Genomic DNA, 13620 nt, shown 5'->3' with positions numbered 1-13620 from the left:
GAACACAGAAATAAAGGCTAAAACTCAAAATAACCTATCAGGTAATCACATTTTCCACCTCTAAAATAAACATTTGTCCTCGATCGAACATAAAAAGGTACCTGGTGTTGCGCCCCTTTTTCTTGCGAAATCGGGTTTTGACATGTGATAACTCTTTTAAGGAGGTGTTAAAAGAGGAGAGTCACCACCTAACGGGTTTAAGGTATGTTAGGGCACCTATTTGCATATGACTCAGGTTCAACTAGTTTGCGCCACCAAAGATTGGGTAAGGGCTCAAATTACCTCGAAAAGAAGGTGTTAGGCATTTTTCGAGGTCCACAACTGTGGGTCCCGACCGAACTTCAATTATATGAATTAGTTAGATAAATAAATATAGATAGAAGAATAAGAAGTTTGGGCAGTTTTATTATCAAAGACTTGGAATAAATACAAACACTTGATTTAGAGACAAGATGAGATAGGAGATCCTAAGTTATTTAGCCTAAAGGATCGCCCCGTGCAACATAAATAGTACTTCATAACTCTTTCGAGATAGGGTGTTACTCGTATTATTCAGTGGGCACAAACTATCATCTCCTGCTGCCTGATTACCATCTTTATGTTTGTTACCTAGAGCGCACTAACTAATTCTAAATCGTTCCTTATGCGTGCACTACCCGACCCATGCCTATGGCCCAGGAGGCTTTGGACCTACTATTTGGATGGTTCTACACTTTACTCAGGTTGCTCAAAAATGATAACTTTAAGCGACATTCAAAGCATGTAGGACTACACATAAGGGCAATAAATGGCTCATGTTAGCCTCCACATGTAAAAAACAAATGCACGCTAACAGGTTCATAATGAGGCAGTAGACAAATTTAAAAACTAAGATGAAATAGAGTCTTTAAATCCTATAGTCATGGCTTCTACATGATTTCGAATTTTAAACATACAAGCAGTGTTGCTTTCTTAGAACAACAAATTTGCAGATCGTAAATATTACAAATCCTATAGGCATGCTTTCTAAATCTCTTACAAAATAAGGCAGTGAAATAGTTTGATCGTTCAAAATTGCCAGCATTGACTTTATCAGCATAGTTTCTAGGCGAGCAACATGATCCTATAGGTAGGATTTCTAAGAATTGGCCGTTCAGACTGATTCTTTATCCTTTTATCCTTATAGGCATGATTTCTAGGTGAGCAATATGATGGGAATAACAGTAATAGTAGCCAATTAAATTATATTCTTATAGGCGTGATATCTACGCAAATACTATGAAGAGCAAGTATTTATTATTCAATGTGATCCTATATGCATGATATCTAACATAAAGCAATTTGAACAAATAATAACCATGTTGTAACATAATAGGCAGATAACAACGTGTGGGAATGGAACATGTGAAAAGATGAAATATTTATGTCCTATAAGCATGTTATCTATCAAATACATAGAAATAGAACATGTTGAGCAAAATTAAACACTCAGATCCTATAGGCAAGATTTCTACCCTTTCATGCAAACATTAAAATAGAGATGTTTTCCCAATTTTTACTAATTCCCTTATTGTTATTACAGAATTATTACAGACCTAATAATGAAATAAATTACAAAGTGCTACAAATAACTATTGTAGGCCCAAGACAGGCCCAAAATGTACCCAGCCCAGCCAGGCCTTCGATTTTGTCTCCACACAAATATCAACATAGCCTAGAAGCCACAAGAGAACTTGGACCAAACCCAACAACCATAGTTGATCAAAGGATCCAGGAAAATAGTTATTTACACAAGCCAATTGGTCTATTCAGTAGGCAGGGGAGATGCAGAATTGAGTAATCAGGAAAAATGGCCAACGAACCTCAGGCCTTAGTGTCATGACCCATATTTCCCACCCTCATGAGTCATGATGGAGCCTACACGTGAAAGCTAGGTAATTCGAGTATTATAGATTTATTAACCTCTTTCTTAACCTTTTAACAATTTTAAATCAACATCCGATCAATAGCGGAATAATAATAATAATTAAAGAAATGCAGAAGACGAAATATGATAACTTATCCAATTACTAGTACGAAAATTACAAAATACATCTCTACCCAGAACTGGTGTCACAATATCACAGACTATCTACAAATACTACAAACAATGGTCTGAAAGTTAAATACAAATCTGTCTCTGAAATACATAAAATAAACATAATGGAAAGATAGAAGGGCACACCAAGGCCCACAGATGCCTACAGAACTACCTCAGGTCTCCGCCACTGGACTGAAGGCAGCAACCTCACTGTAGACCAAAAGCTCCAGCACCGGGATCTGCACACAGTGCAGAGTGTAGTATCAACACAACCGACCCCATGTGCTGGTAAGTGTCGAGTCTAACCTCAGTAAAGCAATGGCGAGGCTAGGACAAGTCTACCAACTAAACCTGTGCAGTTAAAGCATATACGACAAGTAATAATAACGAGAACTAGCAGTTAAAGATGGGAATGGGAACATGTTGTGGTGGGGATATCAAGTACCAACACTAACTCAGGAGACAGAACATAAAGAACGTTTTAAAGTTCGCATCAATAAGAATAAGGAAACAGTAACAAATCAATATCCACTTTTATTATTTATTGTTGCGGTGCGCAACCTGATCCAATTCATATAACACTGTTGTGGCGTGCAACCCGATCCAATCATATATCACTGTTGCAACGTGCAACCCGATCCAATCATATATCACTGTTACGGCGTGCAACCCGACCCCTCATGTACTCCCTTATTACTCCATATTGCGGCGTGCAACCCTATCCCATATAATATTATTGCTGCGTGCAACCCGATCTCATATAATATTGTTACTACTTGCAATCCGATCCAGATATACAATTCAACACCAATCACAACAGAATCCCGACAAAGGAAAAATATAGAAACAACAATATCCCGGCAAGGGAATCAACAACGAGAATAAACACATCTCGGCAAGGGAACCAATAGTAAGAATTAAATACGTTCTGGCAAGGGAATCTGCTATAACCAAACTTGTACCAACGTTTAACTTCACAAATGAAAACTCAACTGGAACCAATACTCAACAATAAATAAATACCACGAGAATAATCATAATTCTTGCCCAACACGAAGAATCAATGACTTAGGCATTTGTAGTACTTATTAAAACACAATGATTACAATTTAAGACTCACGGGCATGCTTGACAACAACATATAGATACTCGTCACCACACTTATACGTCGTACACTACATTAGCACATAGAAACTAAAGCACAATACATATTCCCTCAAGCTAAGGTTAGACCAAACATTTACCTCGAACTTTCACGGCCAATGAAGCCTCAAACACTGCTTTTCCTTTAGAATTCGAATCCAATTTACTCGTATCTAGCCCAAATTAATTTAACAACATCAATAAATGCTAAAGAATTCAACCCCAATGCTAAATTATAGGTTTTCTATCATTCTTCCCAAAAAATCAAAAATCAACCCCAGGCTCGCTTGGTCAAAACTCGAGGTTCGGACCAAAACCCAATCGCCCATTCACCCATGAGCCCAAATATGCAATTAGTTATGAAATCTGACCCCAAAATGAGGTCTAAATTTCAATTATTCAAAAAGCCATAACTCTACCCAAATTCTCAATTTCTACCATGAAAACTCTTAATATTTGATTAAAAAGTGATGAAAATAGTTGGGTAATTGATAGAGTAAAGTATAGAATTGATTACTAACACTTTGGGAATGAATTTATGAGAAGAAAATCACCTCTAAGTCTTGGGAGTTCGAAAATATGGACTAAATGGGTTCTGCCCGTTTTTGCTACTGTTTTTAAAAGACTGGCCAGGCCTTCATCGCGTTCGCGATAGGCCTGCCGCGTTTGCGATGGGTCAGGCTCATATGACCTTCGCGTTCGTGTTGGGTTCCCCACATTCTCGGAGCTTTAGCTCCTCAAGCCTTCGCGTTCGCGGTCAAAGGGCCGCGTTCGCGTAGAACAAATTGAACTCCCTCCCCCAGGCCCGCTAACCCTATGTGTTCGCGTGAGCCTGAATGCGTTCGCGAAGAGTAACTCCCCCCAAAGCTTTGCATTCACGTCCTGAGCTCTGTGTTCGCGAAGAAAAAATTGACACCTGAGGGAATTACCTTACGCATTCGCGAGCGAAGCCATGCAAACGTGAAGAGGGAAATCACTAAGCACCTGAGACAGCAAAACCTGCAACTTTTGTAAGTGTAAAAACATCCCGTGGCCTACGAAAACTCACCCGAGCCCTCGGGGCTCCAAACCAAACATGCATACTAATTCAAAAATATCATATGGACTTACTCGTGTGATCAAATCGCCAAATTAACACTTTTAACAACGAATTTAGCATCGAAATCAAAGAAAGATCTCAAGAACTCTTAAGTTCAAATTTTAACAACCGAGGGTCCAATTCACGTCATATCAAGTCCGTTTCTTACCAAATTTTATAAGCTCAACCTAAATACCATATAAGACATGTACCGGGCTCTGAAACAGAAAATACAGGTATGATACCATCAATTTCAAATACATTTAAATTTTCAAAAACTCTTAAAATTTCAGTTAAATAACTTTCTTCAAAAATTCATTTCTCGAGCTTGGGACCTCGAAATTCAATTCTGGGCCTATGCCCAAGTCCCATATTTTTCTACGGACCCTCTAGGACCATTAAATCACAGGTCTAGGTCCGTATACCTAAAATATTGACCGAAGTCAACTTAAATTCAATTTCAAAGGCCAAATTAACATTTTTATCAAATTTCCACATAAAAGCGTTCTGGATATATGCCCTGACCGCACACACAAATTGAGGTGAGATAAAAATAGGTTTTTAAGGCCTCAAAATACAAAATTTACTTTTAAAACAAGTGATGACCTCTTGGGTCATCACATTCTCCACCTTTAAATAAACTGTTCCTCCTCGAACAAACATAGAAAAGAAGTACCTGAGTCAGGGAAAAGATGAGGATATTGGCTCCGCATATCGGACTCGGACTCCCAGGTAGCTGCCTCGGCAGGCTGACCTCTCCACTGAACATGAACAGAAGGGTAACTCTTCGATCGCAACTGACGAACCTGCCCGTCCAGAATGGTTATCGGCTCCTCCTTATAGGTCAGATCCTTGTCCAACTGGACAGTGCTGAAGTCTAACATGTGGATGGATCATCGTGATACTTCCGAAGCATGGACACATAAAACACTAGGTGCACCGCTAATAAACTCGGCGGTAACTCAAGTCTGTAAGCCACCTCTCCCATTCGATCAAGAATCTCAAAAGGACCAATGAACCTAGGGTTTATCTTGGCCTTCTTCCCAAATCTCATCATGCCTTTCATGGGAGACACTCGGAGCAACACCCACTCTCCGACCATCAATGCCACATCACTAACCTTGCGGTCGACATAACTTTTCTACCTGGACTGAGCTGTACGAAAACTATCCTGAATGATCTTAGCTTTATCTAAGGCATACTGAACTAACTCTGTACCCAACAACCGAGCCTCTACCGACTTAAACCATCCAACTGGAGACCGACACCGTCTACCATATAATGCCTCATAGGGAGACATCTGAATGCTTGACTAATAGCTGTTGTTGTAGGCAAACTCTACTAAAGGCAAAAATTGATCCCACGAACCTCTAAAGTCCATAACACAAGCTCGGAGCATATCCTCCAAAATTTGAATAGTACACTCGGACTGTCCGTCAATCTAGGAATGAAATGTTGTGCTCAACTCAACCTGTGTGCTCAACTCACGCTGAACTGCCCTCAAAAAATGTGAGGTAAACTGCGTACCTTAGTCAGAAATGATTGACACAGGCATACCATGAAAACAAACAATCTCTCGGATATAGATATCAGCCAACCGCTCCGAAGAATAGGAAGCTTCCACAGGAATGAAATGCGCTCTATCCACAATAACCAACACTGCATCGAACTTCTTCTGAGTCTGTGGGAGTCCAACAACGAAATCCATAGTGATCCGCTCCCACTTCCACTCAGGAATCTTAATCTTCTGAAATAAACCACCAAGTCTCTAATGCTCGTACTTTACCTGTTGACAATTCAAACACCGAGCCATATATGCAACAATGTATTTCTTCATCCTTCTCCACCAATAATGCTGCCGCAAGTCCTGATACATCTTAGTGGCGCTCGTCTTAATAGAATACCGGGAACTATGTGCCTCCTCTAAAATCAACTCATGCAGTCCATCCACATTAGGCACACAAATACAACCCTGCATCCTCAGAACTCCATCATCTCCAACTGTAACCCGCTTGGCATCTCCGTGCCACAATGTGTCTCTAAGGACAAGCAAATGAGGATCATCATACTACCGATCTAGTATACACTCAAATAATGAAGAACGAGCGGTTGTGTAAGCTAGAAAACGACTAGGCTCCAAAACATCCAACCTCACGAACCGATTGGCTAAAGCCTGAACATCTAAAGCAAGCGGTCTCTCACTGACTAAAATATATGCAAGGCTGCCCATACTGGCTGACTTCCTACTCAATGTATCAGCCACTACATTGGCCTTTACCGGATGTTACAAGATGGTGATATTATAGTCTTTCAATAGCTCCAACCATCTCATCTGCCTCAAATTTAACTGCTTCTACTTGAATAAGTGTTGCAAATTCTTGTGATCCGTGGACACCTCATATGACACACCATACAAATAATGCTTCCAAATCTTCAGTGCGTGAACAATGGCTGCTAACTCCAAATCATGAACTGGATAATTCTTCTTGTGGATCTTCAGCTGTCGTAAATCATAGGCAATAACCTTGTCATTCTGCATCAACACCGCACCAAGTCCAATAAGCGATGCATCATAATATACTGTATATGGCTCTAAACCTGTGGGCAAAACCAACACTGGCGCTGTAGTCAAAGCTATCTTGAGCTTCTGAAAGCTCGCCTCACACTCAATCGAACCCTTCTAGGTCAACCTGGTCATCGGGGCTATAATAGATGAAAACCACTCCATAAACGGACGGTAATAACCCGTCAACCCCAAGAAAATCCGGATCTCTGTAGCTGATGTGGGTCTAGGTCAGTCCTTGACTACCGCAATCTTCTTAGGAGCCACTTGAATACCCTCTGCTGATACGACGTGACCGAAGAATGCAGCCGAACTAAACCAAAACTCACACTTTGAAAAGTTGGCATAGAACTGACTATCCCTCAAAGTATGAAGAATGACTCGAAGATGCTGCTCGTGCTTCTCTCGGTTGCGGGAATAGATCAAAATATCATCAATGAAGACATTCACGAAGGAATCCAAATAAGGCTTGAACACTCGATTCATCAAATCCATGAAAGCTGCTGGGGTATTTTTCAACGGAAATGACATCACTAAGAACTCATAATGCTTATCCCGAGTACGAAAACTGTCTTAGGGACATCGGATGCCCTAATACTCAACTGATGGTAGCCAGATCTCAAATCAATCTTCGAAAACACCTTGGCACCCTAAAGTTGATCAAACAAATCCTCAATCCTCGGCAATGGATACTTATTCTTGATTGTGACCTTGTTCAACTGCCGATAATCTATACATGTGAGCACGTGATTTTTGCCCTATGAGAACTACTCCCAGAAAATTCAAAATGAAATAAATTTTGTGTTATTTGAAATTGTTGTGAATTTTTGTATTGTTTGCATTCATTCGTGCCTGTTTATTTGTTAAGTTAAGAATAAAATCAAAAAAATAATGTCCTTTGCATTTTAGGCATTTAAGGTCTAATAGTGTGATCTTATATTTTAATTGGTACTAAATCATGTTTGATAATTATTATTAAGAGTTAATTAGTATTTTAATAAGTTAATTTAATTTATAATAAAACTTAGAATTTTAGTTTTTAAAAGAAAAAAAATAAAATAAAAGAAAGAAGAAAGAAATTTCGGATTGGGCCAGCTTTACAAGAAAACAGCCTAGGCCCAATGTCACCCTGCCAATCCAACCCGGCTCCAGCCTCTATCAAAAGACGTCGTTTCATGCGTCTCAATCTGGACCGTTGATCTCAGCTGATCAAACGGTCCCAAAGTTGTGACCAAACCCGACCCCTGACCCATTACCCAGTTAAGCCCGACCCCCCATGTTTAAACTAGACGACGCCGTATAGTTTAACCCCCTTGATCCTGGCCGTTGATCTTAATTGATCTAATGGCCAAGATTGAAACAACCCCTCCGTATATAAGGCCAATTCCTTATCCCACGCACCCAAAGCCATACCCCCCATTTCCACCTTCATCTTTGATCTTCAGAGACCAGACATGTCCTCCACCTTCAACCACCGTCCTCTGCCCACCGGAAATCGCCTCACGGCAGTTCCGGTGGTCCAAACACGCCCAAAATTACACCATAGCCTCCCCACGACATCTTCTTTCCAGATCGGGTATCAGTTTTCCTCGAATCTATACCCAACGTTTCGAATCTTCAATCAAAGAGTCCGCCTGAAACCTCACCTCTTCTGATGACTACCAAATTAACACCCCTAAGCCATCTGACCACCCTTGTTGCAGATCCAGTAACCATCTGGCTCGAATCTTCCTGAAACTCCTCGAATCTTCATTTGAAGATTCGAGCCAAACATGAACCTACCCCAATCTACTCCAAATTCATACTAGGCAACCCCCAGACCTCCCTCATACTATAAATGACTTTCGTTCCATTCAAATCTGCCTAGAAACATTCGAACCCTAAATCGAAAACCAAGAACCCTAGAAATTCCAAATCATGGAATCCGTCCAAATTAAGTGAGGATTGGGGTCTAATCGACCTTAATCGAAGTGTTCTCAGTTGAGAACACTTCGACTAAGGTCTGTTCGACCTCAAAGTGTCCGAGTCCGAGTTCGAGCCTGGGTCCGTATAGTTATGATGTTTTGATGTATTTTTCTTTTTCCCTTGTTCTGTGTTAATGTTTTTTATCTGTGTATCTGTTTAGTTTAGTTTTGTTGATTTTCCATTCTTTATAAATTCATCTTCTCATCTCCAGTGACCTTTTTATTTGGTCGATTTTTCTATTTGTTGATTAATTATACCTGTTATAAACTACATATTCGATTTGATTAATGTCGTCGAATAATTAGTTTCATAAGTCCCCTGTTTTGTCCAAAGCCATGAATCACCCTGTTTGTATGTTTGATTCTGTTTGTTGGTACCAATTGTGTATGTATAATCGTTTAATAAGTTGCGTCGATTAATTAGTTTCCTGTTAGTCCCTGTTTCTGTCAATACCACTGAAATTACCTGTGAATTGCCTGATTCTCTGTTTCTAATTGTTTAGTGTCAATTGTAATATGTAATCGATTAATTAAGCTTCATTGATTAGGTCGTTCGTATAGTTTGAATCATTTGGCATTCTGTTGTTTATAGTTTTTCAATTGTTAGTTGTCTGATTAATTAAGATTATGTTTGATTATAAGCATTGTTCTCAATCACTGAAACTCTTGTATTTGATATATTTTTCTATCTTAAATTACTAGCTGGAATTGGTTATAGCTATTAATCAAATTAGTTTTGGTTAATTGATAGTTGAGCAGATTTTAGAATCAAAAGTTTTAATATATTTGAATAGTTGTATTAGGGGGGCAGTAATATTAAGGGGTTTCATGGGTGATTTGGGAATGAAATAGTTAGAATAATATGTTAATGTTAGTGTTTTGTTAGTGGGAGGTTGGTGTCTATAAATTAATATGGTAATGGGGAACAAAAGAGAATGGGGGAGGGGGGTTGAAATTAAGGAAAAGTTTTCCTTAGTGGATTTTAAGTGAAAAATTTCAGATTTAGTGGGAGAAAGGGGGTCGGGCAGTAAGTGACAAAGGAGGACAAGTCTGTATAAGAAGGCAGAGGGAGGTCTATAGGAAGGGGAGAAAACTAAAAAAAAACATCTTCTGAAAAATACTAAAAAGGAAATCAGTTCTTCAGGAAGTCTTAGACAATATTTTGAAAGCTAAAATATTCAATTTCTCTTTGAGAGTTTAAGAGTGAATGGAAGCTGAACTTTGAAGAAAGGAAAAACATTCATAGTTCAAGTTAAAAACCTGCTGGATTTTATCATCAGAATTCAGTAATTTTTAGAGTTGAATAGGCTGAATTTTTAACACCTAAAAGTTCAGCAATTGGAGAAAGTTAAAAGAGAGGGTTGAGAGATAAAAAACTAAAAAGTGAAGTCTTTCTTCCTCTATTAAAAATCAGTGCTAGTTTGCTACTGTATCATTGAAGCTTCAAGCTTCTTTTCTTTGAGTGTTTGAAAACCAGAAAACTACCACATATGTCTGGTCCATTCTGTTGCTGCCTGTGATTGCATTTGGTATTGCTAGGGTCTCAAGTGGGTTTTTTCTTCTTGGGTTACTACTTAGGTATTTGCTACTACTTCACTGGTTATTGCTGGATGTTTTACTTGATTTTAAAATCTGTCACTGGTTTCTCGTTGCTGGTTGTTACTGGTTGTTGTTGTTATTGTTGCTGCACTGTTACTGCCCTGCTGATTTCTCATCTTCCTCTTATTTTATCTCAATACCAGGTACACTTTCGAATCAATACTGATGTGGCTGTGAGATGTAAAAGTGAAATGAAATGTTAAGGTGTTTGATGAATTAGTGTTGTATCTATAGTTTAATAAGATATGTGACAAGTATTTATATAGTTTAGTTTTATAACTCAACTGGAATGCATGACGTAGTCTTGTATTTAACTGGAACTGATTGGTTTTCAAACTATAGTTTGTAGTTGTCAATTACAGATTCCATGTAGTTAAATATGTAATTTGTAGAATGAACAAATAAGTTAAGGGATTAGTTGCCATATTTCATCTCTAGCTTTCTTTTGTATTTGAGGCAGATTTTAAATAGGCAGTGTTTGATTCCGTTAGGCAGCATATAGGCCAATATTCGAATCCGTGTTGATAACATTTCCTAGCCGTTAATTCCAATAGTTTAAATCAATTTTAGGAATGTTAGTTTAAATCAATTTGGAGAATGGTCAGTTTGTTTTGAATATCTTGACAATTTTGTATGCATTTTGTAATTTCAGCTTTAGTAGTTCACTTATAGAATAAATGCACGAAACATTTCTCCATTTTTACGAGTTCGAGTGTAAATTACCGTTATCATCTACGGTAATCCAATAACTACTTGTCAAGCATGTAATTAATTAAGACTTTTCTCGTTTCTTTTAGAGACAAACTTAATAGAAATGTAGTCTCTTTAGGATTGCCCTTTAAAAATAAATGATACGAGCCTCGCCAAATAAAACACAAGCTGCGGGGCCCTCAATAAATGGTTAATAATTAATTAGAATTTGGATGGGCCGTTTTAGCAAGATTTCACGGCCTTCTAAAGAAATAATAATGCGCTAGTCGCTTTAGGAGCGCCTTTAATAATTTGCTTTCTTAAACGCGGGTGTACATTGATGTGACCCAAATCCAAATCTCAATGGAGTCGAAGTGTGTCGACGACCACGGGTACATTGATTATGGCGTGGTTCGAGATACATTTTCACAACGTTGCAATTCTCTGTAAAATAATAATAATAATAATAATAAAAGCAGTAAAGAGTTAAAATTTGCACATAAGTTCGTATTTGTATAAAATCAGATAATTAAGCTAAATACGACAGTTGAGCGACCGTGCTAGAACCACAGAACTCGGGAATGCCTAACACCTTCTCCCGGGTTAACAGAATTCCTTATCTGGATTTCTGGTTTGCGGACTGTAATACAGAGTCATTCTTTTCCTCGATTCGGGATTAAAACCGGTGACTTGGGATACCATAAATCTCCCAAGTGGCAACTCTAAAATAAATAAATAAATCCCGTTTCGATTGTCCTTTAATTGGAAAAACTCCCTTCTGCGCCCCTTCTCGGGGGCGCGGGGTAAAAAGGAGGTGTGACAGCTCTGGTGACTCTGCTGGGGAAATAACTTTTAACCTAGAACCACTGGTTCAGGGTTAGAAATTCGAGCTTAGAATAATTGTTGTATTTGGCTTTATCGTATGATTGAGCTTAAATGTGCAAAATGATGCTTTTTTTACCGATTTGATATTATTTGAACTGTACATATAAATTGTGCCGAAACCTTCTCTTCTCACCTCCGGGGATGTGCTTACTGGTTGAGACTCCCTATTCTGTTAGTGTCGTACCCTGAAATAAAAGAGGCTCGGAAAGTTTTTAAGCCGGCTGGCCTTTTGGTTCCCGGAAAGGAGCTCCTTCCTCAACTCGAGTTGTCCGCTCGGGTACACTGTCTAGAACATATACCCAAGTTGAACATAGAATAACTTGACTTCATGCCGGATCCCTAGTAGGAACGTTTATTTTCATCATGTAGCATTTGACTTAGGGGACTCAACACAGGGGTTGGGTCCATCTAGGACAAGCAACCTGAAATGAAAAAAGACCATCCTGCTGCATCCTATTTGTTTTGCACATTTATTTGCTTCAGATCTGCATGCTGACCGGCTTCTGAAATCGGAAATTTTTGAAAAATTTTGAAAAAGAGAAAAAGAAAAATAGCAGTGTAGGGAGATAACTACTTATTTTTAGAAAAATAAAACCAGTGTCCAAGTAGTGTCAAAACCCTGCTGAAATTTTGAAAAATGAAAAAAAATTGTCTTTTTTTTAAGTTTTATTTATTTGAAAAACAAAAGAAGGGAGTTTTGTTTACAAGTTTAGTTTATGTTGGGTGAACTACGCCGGTTTGATTCTCACAGGGCGTGAGATACGTAGGCAACCCTCGTTGGGTCCAACCTCCCATTTTGCAAAAATAGACAAAAATGTCAAATTTTAATTTTTGTCATAGAGTCGGGAGATGCCGTTTTTGTCAAAAATAGCTGAATGTTCCCGAAAGGGACGCCGTAAGGCTGACTTTGCATAAACGGCCACTTCTGTCATTTTTTGGATTTTTGATCGGTTGATTCACATAACCTTAAAATCTTCGTCTCTGAAGTGCTGAAAGGTCGTGTTCGGAAAATCGGGTCTTTCTTTTATGAAAAATAATCAAATTGTGTTGAGTTAAATAGTCAAATCATTTTGAATCAAATAAATTTTCTTTTGTTTTATCACATTAATAAATGTGCAGGATGAGCACGACTCAAAATGAACCTTTTTCAATCATGAATAAAATCCCCCTCCAGTTGCGGCTATGGTGGAATGATTTAGGCAAAGAAGGGCGAGACGAAGTCAAGAAACATCTGAAAGGTCTCACGGGTTTGGTGGGTATCAAGCCTCGAGGGGATATTATAAGGGCACTGGTCACTTACTGGTACCCGGCGCACAATGTCTTCCACTTCTCGGACTTTGAACTCACCCCAACTTTAGAGGAAATAGCCGGGTACATCGGCAGTGCTGAGGTTCCGTTTAGGCGTAAATACCTGGTTTCTCCAAGAGCCGTAGCGGTGCACCAGTTTTTGGATTGGTTAAAGATAGTCAGAACGATCCATAACCCAGACTTGGCGAAAGGGTTTTGCACTATGAGCTTCATATACCAAAGATACGACCACATAGGAGGATTCGACAAGCCAGAAAACAAGTTGTGCAACAAAAGTAACCGTCGAAAGTGGGATGAACATAGACGGGTTGCCTTCATGATAACCTTCTTA

Source organism: Nicotiana sylvestris, chromosome 8 (assembly GCF_000393655.2).
Source record: "Nicotiana sylvestris chromosome 8, ASM39365v2, whole genome shotgun sequence".
NCBI lineage: Eukaryota > Viridiplantae > Streptophyta > Magnoliopsida > Solanales > Solanaceae > Nicotiana > Nicotiana sylvestris.
Note: the sequence above shows the minus strand (reverse complement) of the source record.